The following is a 12738-nucleotide window of genomic DNA, read 5'->3' on the forward strand; positions in this document are numbered from 1 at the left end:
GATGCCCTGGGTGCTGTCCAGATCGGTCATTCCATAGTGTTGCCAGTAACCCATTCCAGAGTCTTCCAGTGCTTCCTCAGGAAGTTCTTCCCTACGTTTGACCAAAAATCATTTGTGGGGAAAAGAATTGGATAGAACGCTTGTTCTCTCTAAAGTGGATGTGGAGAATGATACATCCCACTTCATATGCTCCACTGCTGTCCTAAAAGTTCATGAATAAGTTGCATCTGAGCCTTTTCTTTCTAGAGACTGAAAATTGTCTTTCCTCTTTATCTTAGTTCATCCTTTGGTGATGTTTTTATTTTAAGGGGGTTGTGAGGAAAGATGAAAGGAACTCAGCTTTTGACTCCCAGCTTTTTGTTCCTTAAATGGCCTTCGTTATTGTCGCAAGTTCTCACTCTTTGTTTATTAAAGTTTGGCCACTCAGAATTCTAGCAGTCAGTTGCATACTTAATTGTACTCATAATTTTATTCAGTATTACTCCTTTCTTCCAGTAATATTTTGCTGCCTAGAGTAAAAATCTTTAGTTGAGGCTGCTAATTATGAGACAGAGATAATTTGTAAATGATTGAAAAGTAAGGTTAAAGTTGTGATTTTTTTTTTCCTTCTTTCTCGCTCTTTTTTTTTTTAGTTTGAAAGCTAATTTTCCCTTAGTTGAGGGAAAGAAGGCTGAGGCAGCTACAGATGAAGTGCCCTCATTCCATGCTATAGCTGATTTCATTTGGGGGCTGACAGTTCTGTATGATACTCTGGCTACAGGGAGAGAGTAGAGACAGAAAGGCAATGAGAAATAGCAGGACTAGTAGGGGAAGCTGATGCCACCACCCCCTGTTTCTGCACTTTCCTTTCCACCATACTTTCCTGAAGTGAAATATGAAAGTCATTTCAAAAGGTGCTATTCATAGCAAGCTGCTGGATGCTCCTTTACCTTTTCCTCTGAATGAGTTAAAGTCTCCTTAGAAGTTTAAGACACTGGTTTACTTTGCATTCCCAAAGTGGGACTTTAACAATAGAGTTGTGTGAGGGATGATTACCTAGGAATATTTTTTTCATTTTTTCCTTCCCAAATAGGTAAAGCTAAAACTAGAGGACATACATAGTTACATAGAATAACCTCAGATTTCTTAGGTTTTTGGTTTTATTTAATCCTGATGGCTCTTACATATTTTTGAAATCCAATAACTCTTGGCTTTGTTTGCAGGAACAAATTGATAAAGATTACCCACCAAGTATTTTAGCAAAATTTTAATTAAGATTTTAGATTAAGTATTTTACTGCTACCCGAAAGAAGTGCCTAATTCCAATTAAGCACGGATCTTTCTGACCATGAAAGGACAAGTGTATCTGGTAAGAAATTGAATGCCCTGGCTGTAAAATGTCAAACTTCCATATTAAGTTTATCGTAATTGAGGGTTCTAAATAATCTTTACTGCTTTTTCACCTTTTCATGTAGTTGTAATACAGCCTTGAAGTATGTTGTATCTTGTTTTGAGATCTAAAAGTCTAAGAACTGCTAATGCATTTTTGAGTGTATGTAACATGTTTAAAGGGGACACACAACACAGTACCAAGTTCATGTGATCAGTTAGGTGTAGGCTAATTAGTAGATTTGAAAAGAAAAAAAGAAATAGGGTTTTGGTAAAGGTTATTAGAGCACATTTATTTTGTTAGCTTTATTCTGTGTCTTTTGGTGAGGAATTTTCATTTGGTTGCTTTGTTTGTGAATTTTGGATAAGTAAATTTGGTCCACAGACAAGGTGCTGGCATAGTGATTGGTGGCTGGTCCTGTCCGTCTTCTCCAAGTGTTAATGGAGCTAGCTGAGCATTGTTGTGGTCATGGCTGCTAATGTTCTTCAGGGAAAAAGTTGAAAGATAATGATGACATTGAGTTTTTATTGAGTGGACATCACCACCTAGGCATGATTTGCTTTGGACGGCCTCCAAAGCTTCCTGTGCTTGGTTTGTGAACCTCTAATGAGCTGAATCCAGTTCATTTAATATTGCTCATATATTTCTGCAAAGGTTTAAAATGCAGGAATTTAAGTTTGTAAATTGAGTTGCCCACTTACCAGCTGAGTGGTAAGTTGTCTTTGGCTCAGGGGTCACAGTTTGATTCTTGGCTGGCATTCCACTCCTGTGATAGGAATTTTAAATGAGTAGTCTGTTAGAAAGAACTGCAGTGGCTTACATGAAATTTAACATGCATAGTATCACTGCTTACTTTTTGTCTCTGAGGGTCAGGAGGAACTGGCTACTGAGTGTTTGATTTTAGTATTAACCTAGTGATTCTTGATTTGTATGGTGATAATTTTATTTTTGAAACATACTCGTGACTGGGTCTTTGAAGCATGACTGATAATAGCACATCATTTTGGTGTTTATTAACTGGAACTAGACTTGTGGTCTTTCACATGCTGATTCTCTCACATCATCAGGCAAATACATGGCTAAACAGATTAGTTTTGCACGGTGCCCTAAAAACTAGTCTACTTGGGTTTCTATTGAGCTGAGAGGGGAAATGAATTTTCTATGCCTCTGTGGAGAATGTTCTGCCTCTAGGCTCCTGGAATTCAAGCCTGGGGATGGTTAACAGAGTGCACTGGTTGATTTCATCTAATATAGAGTCACACAAAGAATGTATAATCTTTAAGGGTATTAGAATCTGAGTTCTCCAGATTTTGTTTTTTTAAACTTAGACACCAGTATACCCTTTGCTGGAGCACCCTTTGCTCACGTGGGTGAGCAAATGTTTTATTTCATTTTTCTTGTCTTTTGTGATTATAATGTGTACATAGGCCTGTGCTGACTTGCTTTAAAAAAGACTTTTTCATGTAAAAGAAATAACACCCAGAAGAAATATATACCATAGCGAAGATACATTTATTTGTGTCAAGCAGATTTCAGTTATGTGGCCTGAGATTTTTCCTGAGTTATCAAGGGTTATTGAATTGATATCTTAACTGTCATTATCTTATTGTAGATGCTTGTATAACCTGATACCTGTTGGAATTATAAAACCAGGAGAAGGGAAAGAGGGCAGAGTGAGAGACTTAAGTTCATGAGTGCTCTTATAATGGGAAAAGATTACTTTTTTAGTTTTTAAAAACATATCTGTATTGTGAAGACCTTTGCAACAATAAGAGTATGGAGTATAATTGTTGTTTTAAAAGTTATCATGGCAAATTAAATAGAACTGAAGTTCAGATGGCTCACCTTAAAAATAACTTACCCCTTTCAGTCAAAATAACAACTGAATTAAAAACTGAGGTTCTTTTGAAAAAGACTTTAAAAATGAATAGGTGTTTGCGTTTGCATCTTTAATTCATCCTCTGCTCCCTTTGGATGTGTCTGTTTTGCTGTGTGCTTTCTGAGTAAAATATTTATTTCAGAACATAAGCATTTTATTTGGTACCATCTTAACAGCCAAAGCACTTCTTCCAATGCAAATGTTTATTTTGGCAGCAGATGTTTCTAAAAAGAGACAAACATTACAATTGTTTGGCTAAAATAAATGTTTTCTTTGGGGTTATTAAGGAGCCAAGCAAGTTCTAGGATTCCCACCTGTGTCACTTTATATTGTCAGTCTAGTCCAAGAAAAAAATTGCTTTTTAAAATATAGTTAAAATTATGTTTTGGTGTAGTTTGAACAATGTTTCTGAAAAGTATGGAAGAATGGGGTGAGGAGGACTGGTTACATACTTAAGAATTCCAGAGTTTTTGACATGAAATGTCTGTTTAGACGTATCTGAATCTGAAGTGTGAATCCAGTAGTCAGGGCTTAATTTTGGTTTTCTCTGAGAAGAGCTTAGACTTCCTATTTTTAAGGAACATAATTGGGTGTGATAGGATGAGAGAGGAAGGCTTGACTTAATGAAATAAAGGAAGGTTTAACATGATGGGGAGGAACACGTGCCTGGTGTCTGTTTTACATTCAGATTCCTAATTTTTGATAGTTTATATTCACTCAGGGACACCTACCTGTACCTGTCTATGCACACACACACTTACACACACGTCTTTTAAGCAGAACATTTGTGTGATAGTGGCATCCTGGTGTAATGAAATATATCTGTGTGTGTATATTCAATAATATATTAAACATTTATTTTACATGTATATAGATATAGACACATATAAACAAAAAACAAACCAGTAACATAAAGGTAAATCTTTTGGCCAGTAAAATAGTGAATGCCATGTGATTTCTTTCTCTTGTGTTATTCACAGCATTTTTATAAATGCATGTTTTGTACTAAGAGACTTGGAGCCAAGCTGTTTTGCTTGTACACCTGAAACGTTTGGAGGTTTTTCAGCGGATTGCAAATTTGTATAAATAGTGGCCTTTTGTTGGCCACATTTTGTCTTGATTTCCTCACTTGTTCTTCATCAGTGAATATGAAGGTATTTACGGTTTACCAGCAAAATACATTTACACCTCACATTTCTGCTTCCAAGTAGATAGCAGATGCTGCTGCCTGATGCCAAAGTTCCCTGTAGATGGAGTTTTGTACCAAGAAAATACTTTTGAAAAGATTTGTAGATATGGTAATTTTTATTTGCACTTTAAAATTTAAATTTCTGGACTACTTAACTAGTTTGATTGATTTGCTTTTTATATTGTAGCTGAATTTCAACATATTTCGAAGCATTCAATGTGACATTCTTAATAGAGGTGTATCAGAAGAGATCACATTTCAGGTTAAATACAAAGTTTTAAACCTTTAGCCTTTTTCCAAAAAATGAGGAAAGACCAGGCTTTATACTTGAAAGTTTAATGAGAAAATGTGAAATGATTTCTCTTAGTTTGGAAAGTTACTTTTGTATTAGGAAGTTTATTTTGAAATATTTGTGGGGTTTTGTTTTTTTTTATCTGAACATTTACATTGTCCTAGAGATTCTAAAAATTATAGTGTACAGGTCCTATTCTCTGTTGGTCGTTTATACTATTTTGTCATTTACATATGAGTTCTGTGTATTTTACAACCTAAAATATCTGTTAAGCTTTTCTATTACATTTTAATTTTTGAGCTGTGAATCTCAAGTATATGCTTTAGGTAGCATTATAAATTATACTTGAGTATATTTTAAGTAAACTTGGTTTATTTGCTTTCATTGAAGACGCATGAAGTTGTGATATTTATGTTAAAATTTAAACAATGCAGTTAAAGCTAACAGTTCATATCAGTAAAATCAGCCACTTGCATTCCTTCAGTGCTCCCTGAGAAACAAACAGCAACAACGAAAATACCAGAAGATAAACTGAAAGTTAAACTAAGTGGCATGGCTTAGGCGAGTGGTTCTCAAGCTTTGCTGAAGGTTAGAATCTGCTACCGTGCTTTAAAACCTCCTGGATTGGATGTCCGTATCAGTGGCATCTGAATTTAAAAGCTTCCCTCTGCCTTTTTCTGAGCCCCATGGGTGACTCCCCTGTGCAGCTGGGGTTAACAGCCAGGTGACAGAGACGGAAAGTTCCTGACCTGCAGCCCTGCACCTGCTGAGAGCTTGTTCTCCAGCCCTTCCCCAGGGAGTCAGAAACTCACCACTGCTCTGAAGGGATGAAGTGTGGCCAGAACTGGAGTTGGGACAGTTTAGTCCTTGTCAATTAATGCTGAATCTGTGTGCAGTATTGGAAAAATCCGCACCTCACTCTGCTCATCTGCTGAATGACTTTGACTATAACATCTCCCAGCTTGTGTTTTCCCTTTAAGATAATTGTAAGTTAATGTCTTTTTATTTTGGTTTTAGATTTTAGAGTATTGTCATTTCAAATACAGTCTTCTGAAATTTATGGGTTGATGCTTGACAGATTGTATTAATACAGCTGCTGACCCAAATTCTTTAAAATTCTTTCTAAAGGGGAAAGAGCTATAGCTTCCTCAAAGAGTAGCAAATTGTTGCAATCAGTGCAATAAATTATTTTCTGACTTACTCTTTTTAAAGTGAAAATTTTCTCAGATAGCCTCTTTTGAATATCTGGTGTGTGTTAGATACATAGAAGTTTTTTTTAATATGTAAAAAATCTTAAGGTTGAGCTGCTAACTTTATTTGGAGTCACAGAAAGGAATAAAGAAAGATCCAGCAATTACTTACTCATTTTACACATTAGTACTTTCTAAGTAGTTCTGAAAATAGTGTATTCTATACAACATTGGGATAAACTGTGTACAGTGCATTCTGAGTAGAAATAAGTTTTAATAAGATTTTGTTCTGTGCCTTAACTGTAACTCCTCTGTAACGTCCGCAAAGAATAGTTGGATGGCTTTGTATTTTAAAACAGGTTTTTTCCCCTAAGGGTAAAATAATTTTTTTCTTTTATATAGTAGAAGGAAGTTATATTCTTTCTGGTAAAAAGTTGTTAATGACAGTTTGATTATTTTTATATGCAACAAATTTATTAAGGCCATTGGCCTTTACAGTTTTGAAAATAACTTTAATAAAGTTAAATCTGTTGTCGTGAATGGAATTAGAAAACCACTTTAGTGGAGAGAGAGGAGAAAGGGGATGGGTGGGAGCACCAGGAAGACAGATTCCAAGGGGGGAAAGCAGGAAGCGGCAGCAGCCTTGCTTTGTGGGGTTGCTGGGCGGACGCCTCACTAGCACTGGGGACCTTGCTCGGTCCAGGCTTCTCAGGCCTCTAGAGGAACGCTCTCCGTGGAGCCAGGTGTTAGAAGCTTCCTGGAAATGCTGGAGCTGAGACTTGAGTGTGGTTAGTGTGTACGTATAACATGAACATCCCTTGTCTTGCACAATCCCGAACCCAAGCTTAGTCACTGTCTACAACAGCAGGCGTTACCCCCCTTCCCATTTCCTATGAAAAAGTGTGTTCACTCTAGAAAACAGACTATTCCAAGATTTAACCAAATTGGTCTCCCTTTATTGTTGGTATTAAATCATTAAGAGCATACTTTTTTTTTTTTTTTAAACTACTAAACAGACCAGTGGAATTGGCTCTTCAGGGTTAGTCAAAGGCAAGACCCCAGGTCAAGTTCTAGGAAGACTGCAAACATTCAGAAACAAAGAGTAAGATAAATATCAACAGCAAAAAGAAAGTATTGGAATTAAAATGCAAAAACAATCTGTCATTGCTGAGGTAATTAAGTTTTACATATTGGTCCTAAGACTGAAAATATCTAGTTCTACTTGGATGGTTGTAGGAGCTGGTCCCAAGGAGAGCTGGGGACATGTCTGCTGGGAAGGGAACCAATCTAAGATGCACCACAGAAAAGACAGCCAAGCAGGGATGGTTTCCCAACTCTGAAAGTAAAAAGTTCCTTTTTAATCAATATCACCATTATCATTGCTGCCAGAGAGAACTGGGGAAAAGGAAAGGATCAGAATAATTGTTGGTCTGTGGGCTGTATGACTTCAGAATACTTCCTCAAAGGGATCAGCCAGAAAGGAGACTTCCCTTTCCTTTAATTGCTATGTTACCTTGAAATTTCCACTAAGATTTTCCCATATCCCAACAATCTAGGTATCTTCAGCATTTTTACATCTTTGGAGGGTCTCCTCAGCTTTCTGGGCATCATACAGAAATAAGACTTTCCTTCTCTACTTCCCACCTTTGTTCCTTGCCACTCATTGGAGTCTTGGAGATGAGAGGATCTTATTGCCCAGGAGTTGGCCAAATTTTTAGAGTTGGAGAGAAGCTGAAAGGCCAGAATTCTTTCCAAGTCCACTGGACTGCCCAAGAGAGCTCTCTTCCTTGTCCACTTGTATCTCTGGCTGAGTTCTGCCCCCTTCTTCTTCCTTGTTGGCTTGAAAAATAAAGGGTGGAAGGAGTGATAACGTGTAACATCACTGGTCCTGTCTTCATGACATCAGGTGTCTCACACAGCACACGCAGAGAAATTCCCAGAACGACAGGACGATTTACTACACACACGCAGCAGGTCAGGGGAGTAGTAAAGTGCAGAGTGAACAGGGAAGCAGAGGGACCCAGGAGGGAGTCCAGTTCTGACCACCACTGCCGAAAGCTGCAGAAATGGAGCCTTGAGCACTACACGGCGTGCGTGATTCCAAAGCAGGTTTGGCTGTGATGGGTCTAATCGGAAGAATTAAATCATCTGAATGCATCCTCGCAAGGGAGGCTATGAATTTGAGTTCTGAACTCATAACTGTGGGGGCAGAGCTTTTGGTTACAAAAATTTTTGTAAGGAACACTCGACAGTTCCGAAGTTTCTCCCGTGTAAAACTTTCCCTCCCCATCCTCTCCTCCTACAGTCTTCCTGACTCAAGAAATGGCAGCTTCATGCTTCTGCTTTGCTTATCCAGGCCCAAATCTCACAGTCATCCTCTGTTTCTCAGCCTTTCAATCTGTTAAATAATCCTTTCAAAATAGATCTGGAAACTGAGTACTTCTCACCACCCTCGACAGCTACCACAGCTCCCATTTGGATGATCAAGGGGACTCCAGAGTGGTCCTTCCGGAGGGTGTAAGTCAGGCCGTGGCACTGCTTCGGTGACTTCCCACTTGACTCAGGGTCCCCCAGCTCCCCTCCTCCCTCCCCACTCCTGGCGGCCCCTCCTTCTGTGCCTTTGGGTTTGTTCTCCTTTCTGCCGGGAGGCTTTGGCAGGTAAGTCTTGCTCTCTTACTGCTTCCAGCTTTCTGTTCAAATAAATGTTAGTTTGAGACGCCATCTCTGACTTTCTTAAGTAAAAGTGCACCCTCCCCCGACCCCAGGCCACTGTTCCTTCCTCCACAGCGCTTCCCCCACATGAGTGCATGTTGCTCCTATTAGGACATAAGCTCTAGACGACAGGGACTTGGTTTTCCTTGCTGCAGCCCACCATCCAGAGCAGTACATGGCCCTTCACAGGTATCTCCAGATTTAAGCGAAGGAGAGAATTTGCAGAGCTGTAGGCTCTGGCCAGCGAAGCCCACGGATCCCGTGTGCAAAGGTCTGAGTGTCTCAGCAGTGTGTCTGCCACCTGTGCGTGGCTGGGCGGCAGGCTCTTGCACCTCGGCTTGGCTTTCTGAGTTTCCGGGTGAACTCGGTGCTCAGCTCCTTTGCTGATCCGGTAGGAAGCCTGCTGACAGCCTGTGAGCTGTACTTTTAACCCTGTTTTTAGACTCCTGAGGAACTTCTGATGCCTGTGGTGGTTACAACAGGGTGGCTTTCTGCTGTTGCTTACTTCTGTGTGTGTAGTGCAGGGGTTGGCGTTTCTTCTGGCTGGTCCTAGCCCCAGGAGTAAGTTGGAGACAATGGCTGCTTTCCTGCATCACGGGTGATGTTCCTCTGAATTTGCTTGTATTGAGTGCAGTACCCTAAGTAGGGGGAGGTGAGCAAAGATTCTTCAACAGAGTTGAATTGGATTTGGCGCCAGTGTGATGTGAGCTCAGCTCTTCGTCCTAACACCGGTCATCTGACATTGCTTATTGGGGAAACCCCCACCCCCCAGAATAGTTAGGATGCTGTTTATAGAAAACGGACGGTGTTCCGGTAGGGATTTACTGCCGGAGGGAAGAGAATGCCTTCACAGTGGAGGCAGAGCTCTGCCCTCATGGTGGAAGTATGAGGACTGCAAAATGGGCTGCAAGCCCTTTGTGGTGGGGGAACATTTTACATTCATGCTTATACTGGAACTCTGTAAAAGTCAGTGTTTATTTATGGGAAAAAAAAAAAACCTTATATGTGACATTTCAGTTCTCCATAAGTGTAACTGATAAGTTGAACTCAGTGTTCTTAGTAGACATGCCTTGTGGGGCCAGTGCGCTTCTGTAGAGTTTAGCTTTAACAAAGGGAGTGTTACAGAGAGATTTGGAGCTGTTTCCCTTATGCCCACGCTGCACTGTAACTTGTTTCCAGGAGCAGAGGTCATGGCTACCCCTAGAATGAGTTATACCTAGAAGTAAAGAAAGGTCATGTAGATTGAATTTTTAAAAATTATTGCTCTCTGGTTTCTTCTAGCTGAGGATGTATGATAGATGAGTAATTTTCACTTTTAAGGAAGGACAAGAATTTAGTGCTTCCTGTAGATGTTGCCTCATCAGCCTCCTCCTCCTCTTCCTCCTCTTCTCGGGCCCATTTTCTTATTTGTAAATTGAGAGACATGGTCACTAGGGGACATCGGTAGCAATTGTTGTGCCAGGTATTATGCTAAGTACTTTTACATTAAACTCATTTAATCCTTGCCTCGCTTCTATTTACCTCCATTGTACAGACAATAATAATAGCAAATGTTTCTCAAGGGCTTCTCCGTCAGACACTGTTTTACTTGCTTTACATGGATCAACTCACTCAGTCCTCATGACAGCCTTCCGAGGTGGGTGTTATGATCCTGAGTTTATGGATGAGGAAACCGAGGGAAGAAAGGTTAGCCAGCTTGCTCAAATGTACGTGCTTACTCAGCGGCAGGGAAAGGACTTCCGACTCTTGACACGTTAATCCTGGGCCCGTGCTAGCACGACGTCTTATGATTCCGGTAAAACCGGAATGATTCTCACCACTGAGGCTAGAATTCATTTAATTTTTTTGAATAATAAGACTGATTATAATTAAGGTAGCCTCATTTTGACATTGAATATTAGTTTCATGGAAAGTCCTTTGTAAGTTTTACCAAGTTGAAATTTAAATGTTACATACCATGTCTATCACACTTGGAGTTTTTTTTTTTAAATTGAGGTGAAATTCACATAACATAAAATTAACCATTTTAAACTGTACGATCCATTTAGTACCTTCACAGTTATGTGCAACCATCACCTCTGTCTAGTCCCAAAACACTTCTGTCTCCACCAAGTGAGACCCCTGTTACCCAATAAGCATTCATTTCCTAGTTCCTCCTCCTCACAGGTCCCCTCTCTCTGGCAGCCAGTAACCCGTTTTCTGTCTCTATGGATTACCTCTTTTGGATATTTCATTTAAATCTAATCATATAATGCGTGAGCTTTTGTGTCTGGCTACTTCTCTCCCTGTACATAATGCTTTCAGTGTTCCTCCCTGTGGTAGCATGTATCAATGCTTCATTTGTTTTTTTGGCTGAATATTATTCCACTGTGTGGATAATACCACATTTTGTATATCTTTCATCTGTTGATAGACATTGGGTCATTTCTACTTTTTAGCTATTGTAAATAGTGCTATTATAAACATTTGTGTATAAGTCTTTGTTAGAATGCCTGTTTCCAGTTCTTTTGGGTATACACCTAGAAGTCGAGTTGCTAAGTCATATGATAATTCTATATTTAACTCTTTAAAGAACTTCCAGACTGTTTTCCACAGCAGCTGTACCATTTTACATTAGAATCATAGGATTTTAACATTGGTCTGGTATTTGCTGAGGCCAGGGCATCTTACCAAACAAACCCTTTCTGTATATCATTTCATATGATTCTCGCCAAATCTATGAGGTAGGTAATACTACTCACTTTACTAGAAGGGAGACAAAGCAGTGCAGTAGCTTGCCTGAGGTCCTAGAGCAGAAGCAGGGGGTCCTTTCCCCGTTAGGTAGTGAATCCTTAAAGACCATCCAGCCTAGGGCTTCTTTGTGGGCCGCACATGCCGCTAGTGTTGGGCAGGATCAGTTTGGGTGGCATGTATACACAGCGTTAAATAACGTTGGGCTACATAGTAAGAATTCTCTTATACATCTTGTCTTTCTTATGAACTGAGGTATGCTCTAACAGCATTCCAGAACTTCATAGCCCCTGCTGCCCATTCTTCATTTCCTAAAAAATTGGTATCAGTCTAAGAACCTTGGGCAGGCATCATTACCCAGTTAGAATGTAATCAAAATGTATTGTCTTCATAATATTTATTCTAGTGATCTTCTGTTTATGGCAAGTAATACTGGTGTTCTATCTATAGTAGCAAATACAAAGTTTTCTTTTAAAATAAAATTATTTGAATTTAAAAAAGTGATTCATTAAAAAAAAAAACGGCTCATACTGTAAGCTGAGTTTACTCACTTCCAGTTTAACTCAGCACACATACTGGATGCCTGCTATGTGTTCTATACTGCATGGGGCACTGGGGAATATAAAGATGAGGATAACCAGGTCTTTGTTCCTGAGATGCTCTGCAGGTAGGTAAGTTGAATGGTACGTAGTGAGTGCAGGTGTTGATGTTTAACCTGGTGCTAGGGTGCTGTGAACGCTTCACTAGGTGGGGGTTGGGAGGGGGACGTGGGAGAGAGTGTTAGACTTTATGTGTTCATATAGACTGATCCTAATTATAACAGGTCCCTGCTGAATTTTAAAAATTGATACCATTATCTATACATTCATTTAATTTGCTTTTTAAATAATTTTTTTTCGTTTATTGAATTAAGAGAAAATTAAGGTCTTTAATAGTTTGATCACTTAGTTGTCACAGACATTTATTGATAACTGTAAGAACAATTATACGTTCAAGGAAAGGCAAGTATATAGGTACTTAGAAGATGGTGTGCTGAGTGAGTGCTTGTAGTGAAGATTTGGATAACATGCTCCAGGAACAAGTAAAGCTGCATGGGTAGGGGAGGCAGCTTCCTGGAATAGGTCAGATTAGACCTGGATCTTGGAGTAGGAGTTTGCTGGGTCTGGGAGACGAAAGTGGGGGTGCTTTGCAGTTCAGTTAGGCTCTAAGGGGCTTTTTAAATTAATTTTTAAGTTTTTTCACATTTTAAGTTTTCACAAGCATAGAATTTAACTTTTGCCTCCAAATTTTCCTTTCATCTTTGCCAATCTTGGTGCTTTGATGGATCAGTTCAGAAAGCACCAGGGCTCCTGCATGAAGGCTGGCTGGATCTTGTTT

The 12738-nt window shown here is 39.4% G+C and overlaps 1 protein-coding gene across 8 annotated transcripts in view; it reads left to right on the plus strand.

The window, feature by feature from the left end:
• The window catches only part of ARID1B (AT-rich interaction domain 1B), a 380200-nt gene that overhangs the window by 45831 nt on the left and 321631 nt on the right, over positions 1-12738 (plus strand). The window lies entirely within an intron of this gene.

Source organism: Camelus ferus, chromosome 8, assembly GCF_009834535.1.
Source record: "Camelus ferus isolate YT-003-E chromosome 8, BCGSAC_Cfer_1.0, whole genome shotgun sequence".
Taxonomy (NCBI): domain Eukaryota; kingdom Metazoa; phylum Chordata; class Mammalia; order Artiodactyla; family Camelidae; genus Camelus; species Camelus ferus.